Consider the following 27,928-nt stretch of genomic DNA (forward strand, 5'->3'; position numbering starts at 1 on the left):
GGAGAAAAAGGGGCAGTCGATGGTGCAGGCGGCGGTGCTGGTTGGTGGCAATAGTTGGTGGCAACTCTCTTACTCCCTCATCGTCTTCTCTGGTTGTCATTATAGAAAGGGTTATTTTTATCATTTAACAATTTTTTATAAAATCGAATTAAAAATATAAGGGCATTTACGACATTTCAAACCTTAGGAGGTGTCAATGTAAACAAAGTCATTGACCAAGGAGTGTCAGTGTAATTTACCCTTAAAGTAAAGATTGAGGGCAGTCCAGCAATCTTGGATGTGGTATATTTATAAGAATGAGGGGCAATTTTGTATTTTTATATTGAGTCGAAAGTATCCGTAAAAAAATTTAAATCCCGTAATAAAACAATTGCTCCCAAAATTTGAAAATACAGGTATTATTATATGCACTTATTAACTATACAAACAAGGGACTTTTTTTACACTAATACTCCGAACATATATGTAGATAATCACATACTAAGTCAAATATAGTATGTTACTGTGCATCTTCATTTATTATCTTAAAGCACTGAATTTCCACAAAAAATAGTTTAAGCAACAAACAATTGCAAGTATGAAAATCACATACATCATATAGTTTAAACCATTATATACATCATATAAAGTTTTCCTTGGCAAGAGGAAGCGAAAGAAAGCGATAACGTAACAAGGGGGCATTCTCACAATAAGGAAAAGCGTGGGTAGCAATGGTCATTATTAAACATTTTTGTTTCAAGGTCCATATGAAAGGTCAATCCTAACGGAGCAGCTCCCGGATCAAATACCAAACAAAGGAATACAAGCATAGAAACCAGACATTTTTCCTTTTTTCATGACTCATAATATTACTTGTTTTATTACATTTTTTCTAATTATGAGGTTTTTATTTTTTACGTTGTTGACTTGGATGATTTAGGCCAGAAACTCACAGTGAAAGATAATTCCACGGATGGCTTTTGCCAAAAAAAAAGTGTATACGGTTCAATATATATATTGATCCGTGTAATTTCACTTTTCTGGCATAAATCATCCAAGTCAACAACCTAAAAACTAAAAAACCTGATAATTAGAAAAAATGTAATAAAACAAGTAATTTCATGAGTCATGAAGAAGGTCCACACTAGATCGCTTTGTATGTCCCAGTCTTCATTCTAACAAAGTATCATTCTAACAAAGTATCCCAGGATGCATCAGGAAAATCAGTCATCTCTTCAGTTGGAAGACAAATTACACTTCTAGAATATATGTCCGACATGCCCTTGCAAGCCTGAAGCAAAATAAAATATAGAAGGGTAAAATTATCAAACATATATGCAAGAAAAGATCATTTAGTTGAGCAACACAAATGTATGATAATTTGATAATGCATACCTCCTCCACCACATGGCTTCTTTGCCTGCTTAAATGTATATAAAGTTTTTGAGATGATCAACGATAAGTGACCTAATTTTCAATTCAGATCATTTGGAAAAGTATTTTTTTCATCATATCGATCTAGCACAAAATAAAAGACTTGATAAATAAAAATAAAATGGACAATTCATTATGAGATCATATAGGCCATTTGCCACCTTCTGTTTTACTTGAATTAGTGTGAAGTATTAGGTATTAGGACACTCCTCTATGATCTCCTAATGTATTGTCCATTTTGTTTTTATGAAGTCTTTTATTTGCGCTAGAATGGTTCTGAAAGAAAGCTGGTTGTTAGTATGATGAAAAAGTACTTTTCTAAAGGATCTGAATTGAAAATTAGGTCAGCTATAGTTTTTAGAATCACCTTCATAAGGTTTCATCGTTATGAGGTTTCACCGTGATGTCTAGCTCTATCCAATATGAAATTTGCATTTGAGGCATTCGACAATGAGAAGCATTTGTAACAAACTTTACAAGTTAAATAATAAACCATACGGTGTAAACACATATAAGAATCTAGCACATAATCAACCAAGTTGACCAATTGTTCGTTACATATAATGGTATTTAAATAATTTAAACTAGTGATTTTTATGATCTCTTCAAAACAAAACCTATTCCCTTATCATGTAGCATAGATAGATCTATATATATATATATATATATATATATATATATATATATATAGTCATGTTCACGAATTTTGTTTACAGACTAGAATTAGCTCAAAGTTGTTTTTAAACTTGGCTTGTTTGTGAATCGCATTTAAAAAATATGTTTGAGCTTGATAATTGAACTCTTGTCATGTAAAGTTCAAGTTTATTTACATTCCTATCGTCATTAGTGAACCATTGACCACAACATAAACTTTGATTATAAGATGGATTTTATATATTGGTTTACTAACAAGTTTAAATTACTCCAATTTATTCCTTTTTTTTTTTTTATCAAACATATAAGATTACAATTTCAATCAATAAAGATAAAATGCTAAAACAAATATTTCCTTTATGATTAAATTTAAGGTTATTTCAAACATAAAACTAAAATCTCATTTCAAATTCAATCCAATTCCTTTTCCTTTCTTTTTTTCCAATCCAAATGTTAAAAGTATTTGGTTTCAAACAAGTGTTTATGATTTTTCTTTTGTTCCAAATAAAATTTAACCGATAAAATACATATGAAAAAGAAACAGCAAGTCCAGCACTAAACGTTGTTATCAACTGTCACATCACAAAATTTAGTATCCCCCTTTTCATCTCCAATTATTTCATAATTTTCACAGGCACAAATTTCACTTTTTATAGGCCTAATTTTTTTTCACAAATTAAATGATTATTTATTTATTTATTAATTTTGTAATGAAAAATATTGTATCTCTCGATTAGGTAGAATTTTATTGGTCTAAACACTTATTTATCGAGAAGAAATTTTTAATTGAATCCGGTTAAGTTTTGTTAGTATTAATATGTAAGTTCTTCTTAAATAACAAAAAATAATAATAATGATTCAATTTCATAGTCGAAAATTGTAATTCTCGAACTAGCTCACCAGGAAGTACTTGGGACCACCATAGTTAGAGGGCAAGAACTAAAAATTGGAGAAGTTATTGATATTTATACATTCTTTCTATCAAAACACTCACCATAATGAATCAATAAAGACCGAACCTTCAAAGGTAATTCTAAAAATAATGATTTTATCTTAATTATGTGTAATTATTAGCTGAATTTCATTCTTCAACTTGGAATAATCATAACAGATCTACTCAGAATGAAAAAGAGGACAATTAAAGGCTCAGATTGGCAAATGTAGTAGTTCAAAATTTGGAGGAAAAGAAAGAAAATGAGTGTACATTGGGTTTAAAATGAAATCCATAATTAAGACTAATTTCTACCACAAAAGGGACAAAATGGTGTTGTAAACAGCTTATTTTTGTCGGCAAACAATTGCTTCAACTATCCCATGTTTGTATACATTATGTTAGAAATAAAGGAATGGAAAAATATGATATTGTATTGTGTTAATGAAGATTACATAAAAGTTTTATATATAAGAGAAGGCTTGGGGGTAGATGAGAGAAGAACAAATAATCTATAGATATTAGTATAATAGGTGTAGGGATGGCAATAAGGGCAGGTTTGGGCGGGTGTACCCTCCCCCTCCCCCACCCCTACAACCATTTAAAAACCCTGCCTCCATCATCACCCGAAACCGCAAAAACGGGGGGACTTTTCATCCCAACCCCATAACAGTTTAACATTTTTATCTCCGTGGGTACCCACCCCGCCCCGCCCCATTTAAGACCATAATTTATTTATTGTTGAAATAGATTTTCTCTTTTTTTTCCCTCTCATCTTCAGTTCTTCACTATTGCAACTTTCCTTCTAATCAAATTCATTTGTTACTTTAATATATATACTGGGAAATATATATGCTAATGAAATGATGGTACTAAAGTAATTTGTCTATCTAAATGGGGTGGGGCGACCTCCCCTTACCCTCGCACCAAATGACGCAGGTTTTTATTACATCAAACCATCCTCGCCCAAATAAGCTAAACGGTCCCCCAAAACCCCACAAAAAGGGGTAGGGCAGGGCGGGTAACCACGAGGGGTAGGTCAAATTGCTATCCCTAAGTAGGTGTAATCATTTATGATAATTTGTAATATATAAACCTAGGTGGTAGGTAAAGGGGTAAACTTGTAATCTAACAATCCCTCTCAAACTCAATGTGAGTATGAACCCAACTTGAGAATGAAGGTAAGATCATGAAAACAGCCTAACGGAAATTTGATGGAAATGGGTTTCAACCATGATGTAAATGGAGGCACAGTTAACAGTTGATGTGGCACTACTACTGGCACCGATGTTGTTGTGTCTAACATGACAGCTGACGTAGCATATAATATGGTACTACATCTGGGTGTATCTGACATGGCAGCTGTCGTGACAGGTGACGTGGTACTATTGCTGGCACTGCGATTGACCGTGTCTGAGGATAAAGCATTGACGAGGTGGAATTATGGAACTTTTGCCGTGTAACTGCATTGATGTGTCTTAGAGGCTGATTAGGTGGCCAAATAAGGTTTTTGCTGATTATGAACTAAAGATTGAAAGTTGGTATACGAAAGCATAAGTTTGAAGGTTGATCGCTATCGAGGATAGGGCTGATGGTGCCATCCTTAGCGGTGACCCTACGATAAACTGGTAGATTATTTACCAGGGCGAAAGACTCTAATACCATGTTAGAAATAAAGGAATGGAAAAATATGATATCTTATTATGTTAATGAAGATTACATAAAGTTCCTAAATATAGGAGAAGGTTTGGGGGTAGATGAGTGATGAACAAGTAACCTATAGATAATAATATGGTAGGTGTAATCATATATCATAATTTATAGTATGCAAGAAACCTAGGTGGTAGGTGATTGGGCAAACTTGTAATCTAACAGCCCCCTCAAGCTCAATGTGAGTATGAACCCAACTTGAAAGCCCGAGACGAGCCCTTAACAAACAAACCCGAGCCGAACCCTTAGCGAGCCGAGCCCAAACAACATTAGGCTTGGCTTGTATGGGCTCGTGAACAAGGCTCGTATAAGGCTTATTTAGGCTCGTAAACAAGGCTCGTATAAGATTTGTTTATTAACCAATTATAAGTTCTTGATCCAGCCCATATGTACGAGTCCATTACAATTATACATAATAAGCCCATTTGAAAACCATTATTTCAATCTAAATAACCAAGCCCAAAAAATAATGGCCCATATTCATTTGAAAGACCTAACCCATTTATAACAAACAAACCCTATATTCTATTTTCATTCTCTACCACGAACTAAGCAGCGGCCCCTCTCTTCTCTATTCTCCCAATGTATGTATGTGCATATATATATATATATATATATATATATATATATATATATATATATATATAACGCACAAAGATACACAGCACACATATATATCTGTGTGCGTTATATGTGTGTGTGTGTGCGCGCGCGCGCACTGTGTATCTATATATGCGCGTAGACAATTCATTTGGAAGGATCCAATTGTTAGTAGTCGCTACCCCCGATCTGATAGATTCCCCTGCTTCACCCATTTCAATCATTAATCCTGCTAGCTAGTTCTGATGCAACTACATGGGGCAAGGTAGACATAAGAATCAGGAGTTTTAGAACTAGATCTGTTTCGTAAACGAGCCCGAACCGAACCGAGCCCGTCGATTTTCTGACGAGCCCGATCTCGATTTTTTTTTTTTTTTTTTTTCAAAGCAAGAAATATTAGAAGTTAGATTAGTAGATGCAGATGATTAAAACCTGATACTTCAAATTTTAGAGGAAGCACTAATCTACTGAGCTATTGAGACATCAAACAGCAAGGATAATGATCTTAATACAATTAGCTATAGCCATTTTAGTCATTTTCCAACTTCACATCAGTTCCTCATTTTTCTTTTTCTTTTTCTCTTCTAATCACAACCACACATCATGAGTCCTCTTATTTCTTATTTATTTATTTTTATCAAAAGAACTCCCAACATCAACACCACAAGGACAACCACACATCACGAGTGTGTTTGTTTTAAATTTTTTTATTTTTTTTAACACAAGCACTCCCAACATCAACACCACAGTATGACACTACCACGGACGATATGCCTAGCTGAAGCCCAAATGTTGGGCTGAATACTCCAAGGCCATTTTAATTTATGATATGAAGTAATGGTCACAACCACCATTGCCACCCCCACCATCACTACAGTTCCAGCCTTTCAGTTTCTTTTATAAAAAAAAAAAATTACAATTCATTCCATCCTAATCGATCATTTTTTAACGAAATAAGAATGACTATTTCAATTCATTCCTATTCTCATTCCTACTAAATCCCTGAATTTTCAAAAGTGAAAAAAACACAACTATTATTTTTGTCACCAAATAATCCACTTGCTTTCATAAGTTGTAAAGAGTGTGATTCATTTACTTAGAATTGAATGTTTTTATGTTGTAGAGGACAAACAAATACAAGGCACTGAGATAATTGAATAGCAGCATTACTCATCTTGTTAGATTTTATGTCGTCCATAACACTCCTATATGAAACATGAATATATAAAGTTGTATAAGGTTACAAAGAACGTATACGTGGAATGTATTACATTATGTTAAGACTGTTGGAAACGGGGGCATTAAAAACATAAACTTTGGATGAGATTTGGAATAGATTCCGCTAAGAATTTTTTGCGGATCTCAAGACAAGCGCGTTTCTTTCCGCAAGGAGATGAACGTGGTTTATTTACTTTCTCAAATCCATTTCCGGGTGAATGAGAAATTAACTCCAAAGTGTGGTGTTTTGATAAGCCTAAATAAGTATGCAAAATGTGGGAAGTGTTTGTCCCACATGGAAAAAAATTAAAATGCGCCAAATTTGGGATTTGGGCTTGGGCCTAATTGCAAAGTCCGGATTATTCTGTTTATTAAATGGAATTTTGGATTGGGCCTATTTTTGGGCTGGGCTTATTTAAATGGGTTTCACAAATGGGTGGGTTTTTTTGGTGGTTGATTTTTTGAATTTAAATTAAAAAAAACCACTTTTAGTTTTTTCCAAAAGGTTACACCTTTTTTTGAACCATCATAACCCATGGTTGTACCCACCCAAAAAGGCACCTTGCTACCTATAAATACCCCTCCCTTTGAATCATTTGCAAATCACACAAAATTCAGAGAATTCTTCTCTTCTTCTAAATTTTCTTCTTCGTCATTCTCTCTTTACTCTGTGGGTTCGAGCTTTAGTATTTGGGTTCAAGCCTTAGTCAGTCACTCCGAGTCCGAGTTCGAGGCAGAGAGTACTACATCGAGCCGGTTTGTCTATTTCTTTGGTTTGCAGTGCTACTATCGAAGGCAGACAAGTCGTTGTATCTTGGGAGATAGACGCCACTGAGTCCATTACCACCATAGCGGGGCGAATCTGTGTTAAGGACATAGAATCAAATTCTAACCTCGACTTTTAATTAGGTTCTTTTGTTTTATAGGTTTTATTTTATTATATTAAACTATATATTATAAGAAATTATATATATATATAGAGATTATTATAATAATTATATATATATTTACATTAAATTTTCAGATAATATTTAAATAAATAATACTATAGTATATGGTATAGTTAGACCATATTTTGGACAATAATCTTAAGACAGATTCCGCTTATACTATAGTTTAATTATTTAAATATTGTTGTTATTTTATTTTTGACTGTGGTGTATATATTTAATATATATCAGACAAATGACAAATACGAGTACTATTATGCTTAATGTTCCCGTCAGTCATAGGGAGAAGCCCAAAAAATTCAATGGGACGGAGTTTAAAAGGTGGCAACAGAAAATGATATTCTACCTTACAACTCTGAATCTAAGCAAGTATCTAACTGAGACTGCCCTAGTGCTAGATGAGGGTGAGACTGATATTACCAAGCTAAGAGCTGTTGATACATAGAAGCATGGAGACTTCCTATGCAAGAACTACATCCTCAATGGATTGGACAACACTTTATATAATGTGTACAGTCCAATAAATACTGCTAAAGAGCTCTGGGAGTCACTAGACAAAAAGTATAAAACAGAGGATGCTAGCTTGAAGAAGTTCATGGTCGGACGATTTCTAGACTTCAAAATGATAGACTCCAAAACAATCATGAGCCAAGTGCAGGAGCTCTAGTTGATCCTATATGAGATATATGCTGAGCAGATGACATTGAGTGAATCCTTTCAAGTAGCTTCAATCATTGAAAAGTTGCCACCTACTTGGAAAGATTTCAAAAATTACTTGAAGCATAAGTGCAAGGAAATGGGACTCAAATACCTGATTGTCAGGCTGAGAATTGAAGAAGATAACAGTACATCTGAAAACAAAGCCGGAAATTCTTCAATGGTGTCAAAGGCAAATGTAGTGGAAGCTGGACAAAAAAATAAGAAGAGGAAGCACTTTGGGAATTGCTTCATATGCGGCAAGCTAGGATACTGATTTAAAGATTGTCGTAGTCGCAAAACATAACATAATTCCAAGAAAAAGACCATTGAGGTGCACATTGTTGAGGAAGATAAGTTGATAGCTGATGTGTCAGAGCTAAATCTTTCAGCTGTGGTTTCTGAAATTAATCTGGTGAGCAACAATAGAGAATGTGGGTGGACACAGGAGCTACTCGTCATGTTTGCTCTAAAAAAAGGATGTTCACTACCTATGAAACTATAGATAATGAAGAACAACTCTACATGGGGAATTCTTCTATTGCAAAGGTTGAAGGACAAGGAAAGATTAAGCTACTAATGACCTCAGGGAAAGAGCTCACTCTTAATAATGTGTTGCATGTGCCAGACATCAGGAAGAACTTGGTCTCAGGGTCACTTTTAAGTAAGAATGGGTTCAAGCTGGTCTTTGTATCTGACAAGTTTGTGCTAACTAAGAATAGGGTATATGTGGGTAAATGGTATCTAAGTAATGGACTATTTAAGTTCAATGTAATGACTGTTGTACCCAATGTTATTAATAATAATAATAAAGCTAATGCTTCTTCTGCTTATATGATTGAATCATTTGATGTGTGGCATGGTAGCTAGGTTAGGACATGTTAATTATGATATGATTCGTAAATTAATTAACGTGGAGTCTATACCTAAATTTAGTATTGATTTAAATCAAAAATGTCAAACATGTATAAAAGCAAAATTGATTAAAACCTCATTTCACTCTATAGAGCGAAGTACTAAACCTCTAGCATTAATTCACAATGATATCTGTGACTTTAAATCTGTGCCAACTAGAAGTGGGAAAAAATATTTCATTAATTTTATTGATGATTGCACAAGATACTGTTATGTATACTTGTTAAGAAGCAAAGATGAAGCCTTGGAAATGTTTAAACATTACAAGAATGAGGTTGAGAATCAACTTGGCAAAAAGATAAAGGTGTTTAAAAGTGATAGAGGTGGTGAATACGAAACACCATTCGCTGACATTTGCTCAGAATATGGTATTATTCACCAAACTACTGCTCCTTATTCACCTCAACAGAAAGGTGTTGCTGAACGTTAAAACCTTACCTTAAAAGAAATGGTGAATGCTATGTTGATAAGTTCAGGTTTAACCTAGAATTTGTGGGGCGAAACTTTACTTTCTGCTAATTATGGTCTCAATAAAATATCTCAAAAGAAAACAGATGTGACACCTTATGAATTATGGAAAGGTCAAAAACCTTCCTATAAATTCTTAAAAGTGTGGGGGTGTCTAACTAAGGTTGCGGTTCCTACTACTAAGAAAGTTAAGATAGGACCAAAAACCTTTGATAGTATTTTCATAGGCTATGCATAGAATAGTAGTGCATGTCATTTCCTTGTGCATAAATCAGACATTCCTGATATCCATGTCAATACAATTATTGAGTCAAGGAATGCTTATTTCTTTGAGGATATATTTCCATGTAAAAATCCTCTTAAAAGAAATCATGATATTGCTAATGGCAATATACAAGAGAATATAAACCAAGAGTCTATAGATGATGAAAATAAGGAAGAACCTAGACGTAGTAAAAGAGCTAGCACGTCTAAGTCTTTTGGTCCTGATTTTTTGATATATATATTGGAGAATGAGCCACAAAGCTATAAGGAAGTTATGATCATGACTTCTCCTGAAGCTTCTTTATGGAAAGAAGCCATAAATAGTGAAATTGAATCCATCATACGAAATCATACTTGGGAGTTAGTGGATCTTCCTCCTGGTACTAAACCTTTAGGGTATAAGTGGATTTTCAAGAGAAAGATGAAGCCTAATGGTTCAATTAATAAATATAAAGCCTGGCTTGTTGCTAAAGGATACAAGCAAAAGGAAGGCTTGGATTATTTTGATACATATTCACCAGTCACAAGAATAACATCCATTAAATTGTTGCTAGCTATTGTAGCATTGCAAAATTTAGAAATACATCAAATGGATGTTAAGACTGCCTTCTTGAATGGTGAATTAGAGGAGGAAATATATATAGAACAATCTGAAGGTTTTATAATTCCAGGAAAAGAAAAGAAAGTGTGCAAGCTTGTAAAATCCTTATATGGATTGAAACAAGCACCTAAACAATGGCATGAAAATTTTGATAAAATGATGTTGTCAAATGGTTTTAAAATTAATGAGTGTGATAAATGTGTTTATATGAAAAATACTCAAAATGGATATGTCATTATGTGTTTATATGTGGATGATATGCTAATAATGGGTAGTAATGATGTTATAATCAAAACTACTAAAAAAATGTTAACTAAAAATTTCGATATGAAAGATTTAGGCATAGCTGATGTAATACTAGGAATCAAGATTTCTAAAACATCAGATAGTCTAGTATTATCTCAATCTCACTATATTGAGAAAATATTAGAAAAGTTCAATAAGGAAGATAGTAGTCTTATAAAGACTCCTGTTGATGTAAATCTTTATTTATCAAAAAATACTGGTCCTAGCATATCACAACTTGAGTATTCTCGCATTATAAGAAGCTTAATGTATTTGATGAATTGCACACGACCAGACATAATATACGCAGTTAATAAATTGAGTAGATATACAAGTAATCCAGGAAAGAACCATTGGACTGTAATAATCAGGGTTCTAAGGTATTTAAGATATACCATAAGTTATGGATTACATTTTTCTAGATATCCAACAGTACTTGAAGAATACAGTGATGCTAATTGGATATCAGATACGAAGGATTCTAAATCCACAAGTGGCTATGTCTTTACTAATGGAGGAGGTTCCATATCTTAGAAATCTTCAAAACAAACTTGTATTGCTAGATCCACTATGAAATTTGAATTTATTGCTTTGGATAAAGTTGGTGAAGAAGTTGAGTGGCTTCGTAATTTTTTAGAAGATATTCCAAATTGGCCTAAACCTGTGCCCGCTATATGTATACATTGCGATAGTCAATCAGCAATTGAAAGGGTACAAAGTAATATGTATAACGGTAAGTCTCGACACATACGTCGATGACATAATACCGTTAGACAATTGCTCTCAAGTGGGATAATCTTAATAGATTAAATCAGGTCAAAAGATAATTTAGCGGATCCGTTTACAAAAGGTTTGACAAGAGAGCAAGTGTATAGTTCATCGAGGGGAATGGGATTAAAGCCAAAAGCTAGCGAGTCATCTTCATGGAAACCCAACTGTAATACCCCTAAAATTAAAAAGGATAAAATTGGAATTTAAATTTCATTCTATATGTATTTTTTTGTCTATTGATTTTGTAATTATTGTATTGTTTGTTTTATGTTAGTTTTGTATTTGAATTGCCTTATTTGGTTAAGTATATTTTAATTAAATTAATTGTATTTTTGGTTGCTATGTTTACTTTAATTGTATTATTAGTTATTTTCTTGCATGGACGTAACTGTTTAATTAAATTAAGTGTATGAATTATCTTTTAGGGTTTTAGTATTTTTATGGGCTTGCCGACATAATTAATTAGGATTTACGCTTAGGGTTTTTTATTGACTTAGGATTTGGAGTTAGTTATAAATATATAACTTATACGTCCCTAGGGTTTGATAACCCTATTCACGACACAGTGAAAATACAGAGAGTTTGGAGAAAATTGAATGAGAAAAAAACAGAACAAAACTTAGAAGGAAAATAGAGAGGGCCAAGGGAGAGTTGTGGTGGATTAAACCAAAACCATAGGAGGCTTGAAGGTGGTCAGTGGTTGCCGGAAATTAGGAAGACGACAACACAGTTTTGAGACCAAAGCTACAGGCAAGTTCTTCTACTTTCTCCTTCCCTTTGGCTTGTGTTCTGTGCACCTAGGTAGTCTCTAGGGTTAAATAAATTATAAACTAAAACTTACGTGTTAATTGTATGTTATATTGATAATCTGTTTGGGTTGTAATCGAATCTATTACAGAATTCGTACACATCTGTTTTCAGTTTTATTGGAAAATCTTGTTAGTCCGGTTGTAATTTTAGACTCTAGGGAATTTGTTGAGTCTTAAATGGATCTTGCATGATTATTATATGTCAAATTTCATTATCTGTTGTCTGAGAAAGTGGACTGAAATAAATTCGTTATTGTCTGTTCCAATTTTGCTCTTTAAGCATGCTAGTAACTTGTTTAGTTAAATCTCTGTATTTGATTTCAAATTGTTGTTCTAAAACCATTGGGAGTCTGTTTTGGTATTAATAAGACCCTAGGATAAGTTTTAGAAATCAATTGAAGGGTGGACATAGGCCGGAGAAGAAGCAGAAGGACGAGGACGGAGCAAACGGGGACTGGAAGCTCTCAAAGGAGGTGAGAGCCGGCTCCATGGATGTGGGAGCCGGCTCCCACACTCATTGAGCTAGCTGTACATTCTTAGAGCCGACTCCAGGCTCAAAAAAAAGAGCCTGCTCTTGGAATTTAGAACAGGCTCTTTCAAATAGTAATTTTTTGGAAAAAAAATTCTACGAACTGTTTGGATACTGTTGGAGCATGGGAACATTTCTATTGACTCTGGGGTTTTACAGAGGGATTAGAAGGTTGGATTTGAGAGTTATTAAGTCCTTAAATTGAGTAAGCTTGACCTCTAAGTGAATGAAGTTAACAGTGTGCTAATTTAACAATTGTGCGTACGGGTAACGGCTGGAAGGAAATTTTTTGTCTAATTTTAATTTGACAATTTAAGGGGTTATAATATAGTTCTAAATTAAAGTTTAAATGTGTGATGGAGTCTTTTGAATAACAATTAGACTTGTAGCTTATTGGGGTTCTGGGCTAACAGATTAAACAGAATATCAGTATACAACTTAGCATGCGGTTACCTGATGGAGAAAATTAAGTTGCTCAAATTAATCTAGCAATTTATGGGACTATAATGTGATTTAAAAACTTATTTTTAATGCATGATAGAGTCATTGATATATTAGATGTGATCTACGCATGCTATGGATGCTAGTTGTTGAACCTTTAAATCGTTTCCTGCAAATACATGGTTTAACTCTTGGATTTAAATTGTTGAAACTATAAATAGTCTTCTGTAATTATTTGGGATGGTTTTGGATTGTAAATTGCTATACTGTTATTTATAGGTCGTAATTTACATGGTTTGGATGTTAATTGTGGGATCTTAGATATTATCTTACAAGTAATTGGATTAAGGTTTTGAACTGTAATTGTTGTATAAACTATTCTACAATTACCTGGCTTTTGGTTTTAGTTATTAAATTGTTGTACTATTATTGATAGTCTGTAATTTTTACATGGTTTTGGATTTAAATTGCTGAATAAATATATTCTGTCAATTACATGGATATGGAGGATTGTATGTACCGGTATGGGACGGTGACATACTAGGGGACGGTTTAGCTCAAAACGCCTAAACCTAACCTAATGGATTAAAGGAATGGATTTAAAAATATTGAATCTTAATTGTGTTAAGTCAAATCAACTGCAACTAAGTTGAGTGGCTTCCTAGATTTATGGATGATAGTTAAGTCATATCAACTGAATAAGTTGATAGACTAACTAGCTTATTTATTGTATGTCAGTTCAATAAATATTTGAACTACATACCCTGGTTTTGGACGGACTTTATATATATGTTTATGGTACCACGAGATGAGCTTGAGCCTCAGACTTGTTGGTTAGGGTGCGTATATGCAGTGGATGCGTAGCTGGCTATAGTAGGTTGAGGTGTACCCTGTTAGGTCTAGGTACTCATGCCCACCTTTGGGTGCGTTTTCGCATGTTGCCTTCTATTCAGGTTGAGACCCCTACTGTAGTCCAGTGAATGTCCCTTAGTGTGGATATATATATATATGTATGGACTAGATAGCTATTGTTGAGATATCTAGGGTGTATCTGCGTATCGAGTCACTGTTTGGATTGTAGTTAGAGAAGAATTTGCATGTGGGCCTGACCCACTCTTATTTTTACAGGTGTTTGTTAGTTCCAGACTTGGAGCTGGATCGTGCTGAGCAGATACAATTATTCACTCCACCGATGACCAGGGTTTTATTTCATATTTTAGACTTGGATTTCGTTTCCAATCTTTTGAGTTCAGTGAGATATATTAGGGGTCCACTAGATGGATTCCCGAGTTGTAATAGAAATGGAGAAGTAAGATGTATCAGAATCATTCTTTGTTAACTAAATTTTATTCTGAGGTTTTTGGATTATTATTCTAGTTTCTTTTCAGTAATTTATTTATTCTTGTTTTTCTTATTTGTATTCTGTGTTCGATTATTGCTAATTAATTTGATATCCTCGGGTTATCGGGCGTGGGCCTGGCCAATCCGCATTCGGAAATTCAGGGGTATCACAGTTGGTATCAGAGCACTCCAGGTTCTAGTGTCCTTAGGAGTGTTTTCGTTATAGGACTTCCGCGTTGCGTCTATTAAAAACTTAGAGCCATATTAGGATTTGTTGTACTTTTGTTACGGTTCGGTAGAAGGAGCCAATGTCAATTATATTCCATAGTTATGGAATGGTTGACACTATAAGGAGGATCGGGTTCACAGCAAAAGTGATACGGACCCAATAGAGTAAAGGAGGATGTTGTCAAATTCTTGGTCAGAAACAGAACTTGGGGATCGAAGATTTAGTCCTAAGGTTGGCATTACTGGGGAAGTATATGCCAAGACTGGATTAAGATATCGGTGTTTGGTCAGTATATCGGGGCCGGCATAAATTTCAGATATTCTCAGAAAAGAGACAAATGAAGAGTAGGATTCTGAAAAGGGTCCTACGGGAGGAAATTTCAATGTCTCCAAGAAAGGGGATATTTAAGCTTGAAGATGAAGGATCACACGGAGGTGATCTCATTCATCAGCAGTATGGTGAATGATACTAGTAGAATTGGTGTAGATCAATCTACATGTGGATAAATTTTTTTGTCATCTCTCAGAGAGTCAATTGAAACAGTACTCTTTGGTTGGAAATCGGATAGAGTTCTCATTAGAACAAAGACATGATTTTATATCACATTCTGGAGCGAATGGGGATTAGATTGTGATGTTCTATAGTACGTTGTAAAACCACGATAGACGGTTTACATTCTACGTATAAGGAGGATAAGGGGTAAGCCTTTGGTATTTGCTTAGGCAAAAGAATGTTGCTTTTAAGCTATGGTTACAGACAGGTTTCAAGGTTAAATGATTACCAACGAAACTACGAAATGAACTTTTGCGACATAATTTGTGAACTTGAGTTCAAATTGAGATTTTCTTCTCTGGAATGGAGGATGTTTTAATTAGAAATTATATTTTGGTTGTTTTGTTGCATTGTGTGTATCTATGTGTTTGATTTTGTGATCAACCAAATATTATTTTGATGACGTGGATAATAGCGCTATGTACGCTAGGATTAGTAAATAAATGGTCATATGATTTGGGTAGAAACACAAACTCCTAGCCAATCTATTGGACTTGGATGTGCGTCAATAGGGTACATTAATTAGGATAGGATAGCTTAACTACCAATACAAGTCCAATAATTTACAATGATTAGTTGGATATATTCTACGCTAGGTAGGGATTTGTTTTTCCAACACTATAAGATTGGTGGTTGTGAATGTCTTGGGGGATTCGTGAGGTTGTGGTAGGTAAAGATCACTGTAATGCCACTATGGATCGGACAGAGGATTTCGGGCTGGTAGGTACTTCTTGGGATGACGCCGACTGAGGATAGTGGACTGATTTAAGCTATATCATTCTATTCGTAATTCAAACATTGTTTTACGAGGGTGTCATTTAGAGAGGTTGCTGGAATTGTACCTAGAGGAGGAACCAAAGTTTCTACACTACATAAAAATGTGGAATTTTTTTTTAGGGTCCTAATTTGCAACAATTAGTTGTTGCTTTGACATTGATGACTATATGGAGGATGGGCAAAGTTTCATAAGTTTTAGAAGCGGCACAAGGAGTCAAATTGACACTACTTACTGTACGAAGGTAGGGTGTGATAAAGATAGGATGGTGAGACTGGTTATCTATCATAAGGAAGCGGTACCCAGTGTGCGTGAAAAAGTTATACTGCATGGTTAGCTTTTTACGATGCTCCAAATTAAGTATTGGGTGCAGACGGAAGCTGGTGGTACCAGACTAATGGTACTTTTGGAAGACAGCTTTGGGAGGAAGATACCAGGACTGAGGGTCACAACACTTAGTTCTTTTCTTCATTTGGGCAGATGATATGATGCACTCACGGTCTGTAGCAGTTTTGCGGGTCAGGAGGAAGGACAAAGTGGTTTTCTTCCAGTCTAATAAAATTAGATGGTCGAGATGGATCATTACATATCACTAAATCCTTGCAGTCATTTTTTGTACTGAGGTGGAAATGCTAGAGCATCATTACATATTTAGTTGGGGCTTGATTTCTAAATTACATCAGCTCAGATCTTGTTTATTTCAAACTAGTGAACTATCAGTTCATATAAATAAAGGGGATTACAAGACGACTTCGATGCATCAATGTGGTGATTCGCACTTTGCGTTAAGTTCTGTTTGGTGGAAGGGAACATGGATGGGGACGCTCGCAACAACTGACAGGAGTTTTCGGTTAGTTATGACATTGGGAGTTGGGGTCTTAGTTTATATACTAATGACACTTGCATTTACAAAGGAAATTAAGGGGGTCAAATCCAAATATCGGAACTGACCCTGGAGGTGGTGTTATCTTACTTGGATAGAGCTTAAGGTATTGGAGGATTAATTTCTGTTAAGGTTGCCGGAGTGAGTGTGATGTGAATTTTCGTCACTTCTTTTCAATTGCACTCGAATGATTAAGGAACATCAGGACATTAAATGTCCGTTCTAGTGACTAGGTTTAAAAGGAGACATGTATATAACTGTCTAAATGAGTCTCCCCAGTTAGAAAGATAACAGGAGATCATTGGCGATTTTTGGCACTGCCTAAATTACAATGGGAGTAAGACTAATTCTCATAATATTCACTTTTGGATTTCGTATTAGTTCTACATTGTACTGATAATAGAGGTATAGCTGTGCTTCATATCTCTCAACGGGGGATTGGATCGAGAATGTATATTTGATAATGGAGGAGATACTTGGGATAGATATCCTAGGTTTTTATGGGAAGTTGGAAGTGTTTACTTCATTTTTCATCGTGATGGCACCAGGAGGTTTGCGGGGGAAACAAGGTGTGTTGTCAGGGAAGGTCAGTTGTTAGGTATTAAATTTCTTTTTCCGGGATGGTGTTATTAAAACAATAAGATGGATGCATAGACGTTTTGCCAGTCTATGCTATGGAATTTGGAGGAATGTGAATCTTTATCCTGTATAAACAAATGTAGGTACGAATGAGTAGTTGCTAAATCTAACTTATATGTTGAATAATTTTGTGTTTTCTTTATATTAGACCCGTAGATGGTTCTGGGAAGTTTTGGAATTCAGTGGAGCTCCTACGCAACAGCAGCGTCCACAATGGAACGATAATGAATGTTAATGAGAATAATTCAGAGTTTCATGAATTCTGAGAACGGAATTCCGTTTGTTAGGGGGGAAGAATATAATACCCCTAAAATTAAAAAGGATAAAATTGGAATTTAAATTTCATTCTATGTGCATTTTTTTGTCTATTGATTTTGTAATTATTGTATTGTTTGTTTTATGTTAGTTTTGTATTTGCATTACCTTATTTGGTTAAGTATATTTTAATTAAATTAATTGTATTTTTGGTTGCTATGCTTACTTTAATTGTATTATTAGTTATTTTCTTGCATGGAGGTAACTATTTAATTAAATTAAGTGTATGAATTATCTTTTAGGGTTTTAGTATTTTCATGGGCTTGCCGACATAATTAATTAGGATTTACGTTTAGGGTTTTTTATTGACTTAGGATTTGGAGTTAGTTATAAATATATAACTTATATGTCCCTAGGGTTTGATAACCTTATTCACGACACAGTGAAAATACAGAGAGTTTGGAGAAAATTGAACGAGAGAAAAACAGAACAAAACTTAGAAGGAGAATAGAGAGGGCCAAGGGAGAGTTGTGGTGGATTAAACGAAAACCATAGGAGGCTTGAAGGTGGTCAGTGGTTGCCGGAAATTAGGAAGACGACAACACAGTTTTGAGACCAAAGCTACAGGCAAGTTCTTCTACTTTCTCCTTCCCTTTGGCTTGTGTTCTGTGCACCTAGGTAGTCTCTAGGGTTAAATAAATTATAAACTAAAACTTACGTGTTAATTGTATGTTATATTGATAATCTGTTTGGGTTGTAATCAAATCTATTACAGAATTCGTACACATCTGTTTTTAGTTTTATTGGAAAAGCTTGTTAGTCCGGTTGTAATTTTAGACTCTAGGGAATTTGTTGAGTCTTAAATGGATCTTGCATGATTATTATATGTCAAATTTCATTATCTGTTGTTTGAGCCAATTAGAGAACTAGAAATTAGCTTTTTCATTTTTCATTTGAAGGTTGTTAAAAGTTATCCTTGTCTGAAAGATTGAAACAAATGAAAACTGAATCCTTTTAAATACTTTCTATATTTTCCCTTTTCCTTTGTCAGCCATCTTAATCCAAACAAAGGATAGACTTTCCTCTTAATCCAAACAAAGAAAATTATTGTCCATTTCCATGCTAATACAAGAGGGTGAGAAATATGATGGCCACCTACTCTAATAAACAGTTGAAAATGATTTTTTTTGTGTGATATTTTTTTTTGGCAATTAAATCTCTAGCAGCATGTGATTGATATATATGTATATGGGATTTTAATATATGTTTATATGTATATAGGTTGTATATATATATATATATATATATATATATATATACAACCTATATATATATTAAATAATATATGTTTATATGTATATAGGTTGTATATATATATATATACATATATATATATATATATATATGTATGTATATATTAAATAATATATGTTTATATGTATATATTATCTGAGATGATTAAAATTTCATCTATAGATATTGTATAAATAAAATACATACAAATGAAGCATGGATGAGTTGCTATTTTAAAAGTATAAATATATATACTTAAGGAAACATGGTTGAGTTGCCAATATATAAATAAATATATTTATAAAAGCATGGTTGATTTGCCAAAGCGTAATTAAATTGTTATATATTAGATGATTAACATTTATCTATGGTTATTGTATGTATAAGTTGGATTAGGATTAGATATTCTTATATTAGAATACTCTAATACTTACAGGTTAGTTATTTATTTTATTATATTAATAAAATAATATTGGTGGAGACATGGATGATTTGTCAAAGTGGTATTGGACATATAATTTAAATAAATAAATTATTATTGAGTTTTGAATTAAATATAATATTTCTTTTATTATAATTTATTGTTTAAATGATTAAACAACGGTCTATGATGGAATTAAGGTTAATGAAGTTTCTTTTTAATGAAAAATAAATGATCTAAAAATGATTATTAATTTAATCATTGTTTAATTGTTATAAAAATTTGATGAACTTATTAATATATGGGATTATTATATTATATATAATTATTTATATATATTTGTACCATGGTATATTAAAGTTAAAACTTTATTAGGTTTGGTTTTGGTCAAAGATGATCTAATTATTGGTTTTCAGAGGTTTGGTAGAGAGAATTTGCTCGTGGGTTTGGCCCACTTATTTATTTATTTTTTTTATCTTTGAGGTATTAGAGGTTCAAGTCGTAAGGTTGAGGATTCGTAGCTTGGGAGCCTTATTTATCATCTACTCTTATTTATGTCAAAATAGGATATTCTTATTTTGACTTTAGTTTTATTTATGAATTTCTGGATAGTGGATGTTGGTTAAGGGGTCTTAGAATTATGAGATTCCCGAGTTGTAACCTTTGCAGAAATATTATGTAATGGAATTATTATTGATTAGTTTTCTTCAGCGTATTACTTATTTCTTTATTTCATTTTGTAATCAGTGTTTGTTTAAATACTTTAATTGTTTTGATATCTCTTAATTTTGTACGCGGATTTGATCAACCGTATTTCGAAATTAGGGGATATAACAACAGCTAATTTTGTTCTCAAAACCAAAGGACGACCAATCAACTGAAGTCTTTTAATAAAAGATTCTGCGAAACCATTTTGAGTATGAGTGTGTGCAACAGAATGTTCAACATTAATTCCAACTGACATACAATAGTCATCAAAAGCTTGAAAATAAAATTCAGCAGCATTATCAAGACGGATTGTCTTAATTGAATAATCAGAAAAGTGTGCTCGCAATTTGATGATTTGAGCAAGAAATCTAGCAAAGGCAACAATACGAGAAGAAAGCAAATAAACATATGATCATCGTGTTGAGGAATCAATTAAGACCATAAAATAGCGAATTGGTCCGTAGGGTGGATGAATTGACCACATATATCTTCGTGAATTCCCTGTAAAAATGTTTCCCAGGACTGGTGATTCGTGTTCACAAAGGAGATACGGTGTTTGTTAATGTACACAATGAAGGAAATTTTGGTATCACTATTCACTGGTATTCATTCTCTCTCTCAAAGGAATTATTTACATTACATCCATTTTACAATAAACATAAATCCATAACCATGAAGTACTAGAAAATAATTTCTATAAATCATGAAAAATTAGGGAAAGGCTTAGAATTAGTAAACTAAAAAAACTTGACCTAAAACAAAATTCTGGAAAAAAAGAAGAAGAAAATATCCAAGGCTGGAGACAACAATTTTGATTGGGGGAGGGGGCAGGGAAGGGGTTGTGTATTTAAAATTTGAAAAAAATTATAGCTCAATTGTAATATAATTTTTATTTTTTATTTTTTATATACAAATATTAGTATTAGTATACACATTGGGATAATATAATCAAAAAATTAGAAAATATAACCGAAATAAATAGAGATGAATATTATAGTAGAGAGAAAAAAAGTTGCAGAAAAGCAGAAACAATAAATTAGATGCAATAGGAAAAGTGGTAAAGAAAAAAAAAAATTGTTAAAGAATTAATTTTCCATTGTTTCAATTTCAGTACTTCGATTATACTTTGGGAAAAATAGTATTATTATTTTTTCCCGATAATAAATATTATTACTACCTTTATTGATAATTAATTAAGAGTGAAAAAAAGTATTATTTTAACTAAACAAAATATTGCTAGTTCTTTGCCATTTAACAAGTGAGAACTAAAAACATTAGCATAGACGGTTGTTGTTGGCATTTTTGTCATCTTGCTCTCATGACACTTTAGTTTTTCCTTCTTCCCAGAGCCCCTAAGACTCATCTATACAAATTAAAACCTATGATTGTGTATATATATATATATATTTGTAAAAACCATCTAATAAAAATGTATAGCGAGCAAGATTCATGTATTTTTATTTAACACAAGTGGACATTAGTATAATTTTCCTCTTTTCTCTCTTGAACGCATACAATGGAATGGAGGTTATACATGCATATATGTAAATGTAAAATGGAGAAATAATGGTACAGTGAGAAGAATTGTTTACCAAAATTTGAACTTCAAAAGTATGGTTAAAATTGTTCAAGCTGAATTTTTTAACCTTACTAGGAAGGTTCCAGGTTAACATTTTTCGGGGTTCCGAAATGCAGGGGTGTGGGCCTCACTGTTCAGCTTTTCGGAGTTCAGATAAAAATTCCCTCAACATCTCATGCTAAATAATAATAAATGGGCAATAACCGAGTTGGCACAGGCCTTCTTGAGAAGTTGAGTGTTCGAGCCTAGTGGAGGTTTGAAAGGATATAGAAGAGTTGTTAATTGTAGCTATAATATATGGTGAAACTAACAGGTATGGAGTGAAGCAGCCAAGAAATCCATGGTCAGATGGACCAGAGTATATCACACAATGTCCTACTGAACCTGGAAAAAACTTCACCTACGAGGTCATATTTTCTGATGAAGAAGGAACCCTCTGGTGGCATGCCCATAGCGACTGGACAAGAAACAGTGTCCATGGTGCCATTGTCGTCTATCCTGCAACTAGAACTACTTACCCCTTTCCACTACAAGGAAAAAGGTCTTTTACGAGCAAACTTTTTCACGGGACTTTTGAGACCATCATTTATTATGGTCCTGTAAATACTCTCAACTTTCTACGGGAAATAATAAAGCTCGTAAAAGTGTAAAGCACGAGGATTCTAGCATCCCGTAAATAATTAATTTACGACACAACTAGCCTCTCATTGATAATTAAATAATGAGGTGCATGGCCTCTCGTTAATAACTAATGTACAAGGTACTCAAACTCTCGTTAATAACTAATGTACGAGGTACTTGGCCTCTCATTCATAACTAATGTACGAGGTATTTGGCCACTCGCTGATACATTTATATATCCCCCCCCCCCCAATAGATAGCTATATTTATATATTTTAATGATTGGGTAACATTTGAGGTTACATCCTCAAATGCTACCAATCATTCACATATATAACTTGTAATGGCCACAGTTTCAACTAAATAATAGTATAAAACGCTAACAATTTGTACTTAATGTCAATATCCAAAACAATCCATATTTAAAAAAGATTAAGGCATTTTACAATTCATCATTGTTCAATATGCCAAAATTAAAAATAAAATCCAATATTTGCCAAAAATAGATCAATATGTCAATCTTCACATTGTTCATTAATTCCTAACGCAAGTTGACTTCCAATTTTTCACACTTCCTCCACCTCGTTGTCTATGGTACAAAATCCAAGCACGTACCTGCATTACTCAAGTCTTAAATGTGTAGTAATCTACCAAAAGAATATCTTTTATAACACCATAGTAAGATACTTTTCCAACAACTTGATTTGTGTATCTCACACTACATATAATAACTTGTTAGATATGTGTATCCATTCTTTATCCATCACTATTTTCCTAATTATTCAATAGGAACCTGTTACAAAAAGTAAATTGTGCACAAAAATTAAGTGACCCTCTATTTGTTCACAAAAAATCAAGAATGGTCACTTAAAGGCATGTGACCCCCTATAAACCACAAAATGGTCACTTAAAGGCATGTGATCCCCTACATAATTCAGTGTTTGTTACAATCCAACACACTTCTTTTTTTTCTTTTTTTCTTTTTTTTTTTTTTTGAATTCACATTTATGCAATTGCTTAAATTTTTGAAGAAACTTGTCACAAAATTGCTAGCTAACATCATCAAACAAGTCCAATTCTTCTTACAGAAACAAGTCACGTGCACATATATATAAATGATTGAAGAAATCAGTGAATTGCGTATCTGAAGAGTCAACTACTTCATCTTTATATTCTTCTTCTTGCTTCTGCTGTTGGTTGATGGGCACAGAAGAAGTGGATGAAGCTGTCAACAACTCCAGTCTCCACAGAATATCCATCACTTTTAAATTGATGTATACTATTTAGCGAAGTATTATTTTTCAAATAATCATTCAAATTATAAGAAATTTTCAATAATAAAATAAATCAAGAAATAATCTTACAATTATCTCCAAAGCATAAGTTCACAAAATTCTGATACCATATCAAACTACCAATTATCATAAAATCTTAATCCAAATTACTCAGACTTGGTGGCATGAATTCTAATTCTTTTACAAATACCTTTTTCTATCATTTCTTTTCATATCTAGTTAGCTCCACATCATATATATGCCAACATTAATAGCCTTTTGTGGTAACTGTTTTGTTTAGCCGAAAATAACCTTATTTTTTGGATATCCTGATCACCCACAATCATACCCTTCTTTTCAAATTCATATAGAATCTGGATCTTATTATATGTGCATTGTGCATCAGTGCATTTTGAATAGTAGAGATAATCTCACAGTACATTTTGAATGGTAGAGATCATATCCTCCAATGGGCAGTAAGAAAAAAAGAATTAAACTTTTCAAAAAAAAAAAAAAACCAAATTAATGGAAAAGAAAACTTATATGACCTGCCCCATTTATATAGAAAATGATAATAATGATAGAGTTATTTGCAATGAAAACAAAGCTTGTGTTGCATGTGCACTATTTGAGTGTATTGAGTCAGTGGAATTGAGGGGGGGTCATCTTGGTGAGATATAAAACATCATTGGCTTCTTCAAGTTTGTTGAGGGTTAGTGTCAGCTCTCACACTAAAGCAAAAATTTAAACTTTGCTATTCCCAACTGTGATTACTATAAACAGAAACGAAGAAAAATTAAATATGGAGGAAAAGGTTAGTAATCTTTGAGCATAGGGCTGGAGACAAAGAAGATGATGGATGACAAGGCCAGAGAGGGGGTAAAATATTCAATTTTATGTGTTATCTTGTGCAACTTGAGATGCTTTGACCCAGCCAAAGAGTGCAGTGCCTTGCTTTCTCTTCTATGCTATTACACTAAGACCACTTATTCTTTATTTTGATAATGCAAGCCCAAGCCTTAATTTAAAACTTCAATTTTTTTTTTATTATGTTAATGCAAGTCTGATTTGATCTTTGAACCTTTTCTCTTTATTTCTTTCTAAACTTTCTTATAAACAATTACATTTTGTATTATTTTATCAGTATTATATCTTGTTGGCAAACAATCTGTAAGGGACACAAACATAGAATTCATCACTATTCAGAAAGAGGCAAATTGTACCCGTTTCATTGTATGACACAGAAACCAAATGTACATTATTGAACCAACAAAAAGGACCTCAAACAAGAACTGGAATGGGACGACTACAAGAGCACAAAAACCTATTTGAAAATAAAACAAACAGAAGCCTATCTTATGCTTTTTAACAATTTTCTTCTATTGTTATGTTGATAACTGATGATTCATAAAGTAGAAATGCTACACTATGTCATAAATTAAGCAAACAAGAAAGGGTTTCTAATCACTTGTCTTTGTTATTGCTGCTGAAGGTCAAGAGAGACGATTTTCCCAAAGCCCCACAACAGTAAAGCATGTCCAAGCCATAAAGTTGACATATCAGGTATTTAATTATATTATTCGTATCTTTTGGTTGAACCCATTTCTTTGATATTCTAAATATAAAAATTTCATTGATTAGTATATATTTGCATTTTGTTTTTCCTCACTCATTCAGTATGAGAATCAACAAATCCAGGTAAAGAAAAAAAAAAAAAAAAAAAACCTCAGTCGAAATTCAAAATCAAACTTTAAAATATCATTTACAAATGTAAGTATATATTTATACAAATTTCTTAGATATATATATATATACACACAGAGAGAGAGAGGGGAGAGATTGTGGGTGAAACATACCAGCAGAGGAGAGAGAGCTGGGTTTCCTCCTTTTTCAGAAAAACGTCGTGATATTCTCACTAATTGGACCAGCAACACCAACAAGACTTTCCCTTCAATGAAACAGAGAGACGAAACATTCAGTTCAATGGAATCTTCAAAACATAATTTTTGCACTTTGGATTTCATTTCTGATTTAGAGCGTAATTCAAAGCACTTTCAAAGATTTGGGCGAACAACGAAAAAATATCAAACCTGGGCCGTATGTACAAGAAAAGGAAGATCTTACATACCTATTAACATTGAGACCCAAATTCAAAACATAATCTTCGAATTTTGGGTTTCGTTTCTGAGCAATTATAATTTAGGGCTTACGGCTTTCTTCGATCAAATAGCCATGCATGGTTTAGGGCTATTAGCTGACCTCCCCTGGCAATGATCGATTCACGGCGAGGACTATGTAGGAACTAGGGCTTTGACACGAAAAGAAGGTTTAGGCCGGCACGCATCCAAGAGGGGAATAGCTAGGGCAAGAATTTTGGTGGAGTAGAAATTACAATGGTGTCTTATGGGAATGAAGGAGAGTGTATTTTGTGTATGTGTGCGCGCGTATGTGCACATGTGGTCTTTTTGGCTGATAATTGGAGTTTAATTGGTGCGGGAATGGAAAAGTGTGGGCGGGAATGGAAAAGTGTGGGCGCAATTTTTTATTTTATTTTTTCATATTCACGGGAGGAACTTATCCCCTTAAAAATATATTTATTAACAAGGGTTTTTTCTCCCGTTAAAGTTGAATAAATCCTTCGTAAATATATGTAAACATTAACGGGTTCTTTACTCTCCCGTGAAAACGGATTTTTACGAGGATTCTATTAACACCCCGTGAAAGAGTGACCCTTTATGGCATAATTACAAGTAGCCTTTTATAAATCTCGTAAAAAGTAGCTTCTACGAGGCAAAATAAAAATCCCCGTAAATACTACGTCGTAAAAACCTAATTTTCTTGTAGTGTTCCCAAGCCTGATGATGAAGAAATTGTTATACTTGGTATGAATATAAAAGTGATTTCCACCATAAGAAGGGACATATTAATTAGTGCAATATAATGTGTGTGTATGTATAAATATTTATTACATATCTTTTATTGATTCACTATATAACTTAGTGTTAACAACTTTTTTTTCCCCTTGGACAGAGAGTAAGAATTACACTATACAGGGTCAGTCCTCACTTCATTCCTAATGTATTTAATTGCAGGATCATAGTATAAAAAAGATATCAACAAAGAAGTTATTGAGGACCTCCAAATTGGTAGGAACATAGGAGAGTCAGATGCTTATTTTATCAATGGCGAATCAGGAGATTTTAGTGAATACTCTAATGGTATGATATATAGCTGTGTGCGTATGTGAAAGATAACATGTATCACAGTTAGTTAGATTGATTAATGTAATTCATGTGTTACAAGAACAATTTATCGCAGGGTGATTGATTATGGTAAGACCTATCTTCTTCGGATAGTTAAAGCAGTAATGGGGTCGAATCTCTCCTTTGCTATTGCTCAGAACAACATCACAGTTGTGGGAATGGACGGAAACTACCTTAAACCCCTAGCAACACCTTATATTGTGATATCCCCCAGACAAACCATGAATGTTTTACTCACAACAAACCAGTTATTGAGTCACTACTATATGGCCGCTAGACAATATCACAATGTAGATTTTGACGAATATGACACAACAAATGTTACAGCGATTCTCAAGTATAGAGGCAACTATACTCCTTTAGCTCACCCTTCCTTCCTATCCTATCTTCCTTCATATGAGGGTTCTGTTGAAGCAAACAATTACTTGTGTAGGCTAAAGAGCTTGGTTAGTCCAGAATATCCGATTCAGGTTCCAGAAAATATCACTACTGGTATGTTCATAGTAGTTTCTCTTAATATGGTTTTTCCAAATGGTTCATTAGATTATTAAAAGTTCGCCACAAGCATTTGAGAACCCCACCATCGACGTGTTGGATGCCTATTATGGGTATATATGCATATTTTGGTTTTTTTTTCTTGTACTCACAAGATGTCACTGGCCTCACTTAATTTTTTTAATTTATCGATTATGAAAGCAACTGTACTTTATTATAATTGAATAATGTTTAGCATTTTTCTTATCTGGTTTTGTTAAATTTTTAATACAGGGACACGAGTGGGGTTTATACCACAAATTTTCCAGACATGCTGTCTACTTTTTAGACTTCGCGAACAATAGT

At 33.5% G+C, this 27,928-nt stretch overlaps 1 pseudogene; it reads left to right on the plus strand.

Annotated features, from left to right (window-relative positions):
- Positions 1 to 4,302: 4,302 nt before the first annotated feature.
- On the plus strand, positions 4,303 to 27,911 carry LOC132272793 (putative laccase-9; annotated as a pseudogene).
- The last annotated feature ends 17 nt before the right edge of the window (positions 27,912 to 27,928 follow it).

The sequence above is a fragment of the Cornus florida genome, unplaced genomic scaffold (genome assembly GCF_030987335.1).
Source record: "Cornus florida cultivar Cherokee Brave unplaced genomic scaffold, ASM3098733v1 CherokeeBrave_3.0.0_Hap2_Chr09, whole genome shotgun sequence".
Taxonomy (NCBI): domain Eukaryota; kingdom Viridiplantae; phylum Streptophyta; class Magnoliopsida; order Cornales; family Cornaceae; genus Cornus; species Cornus florida.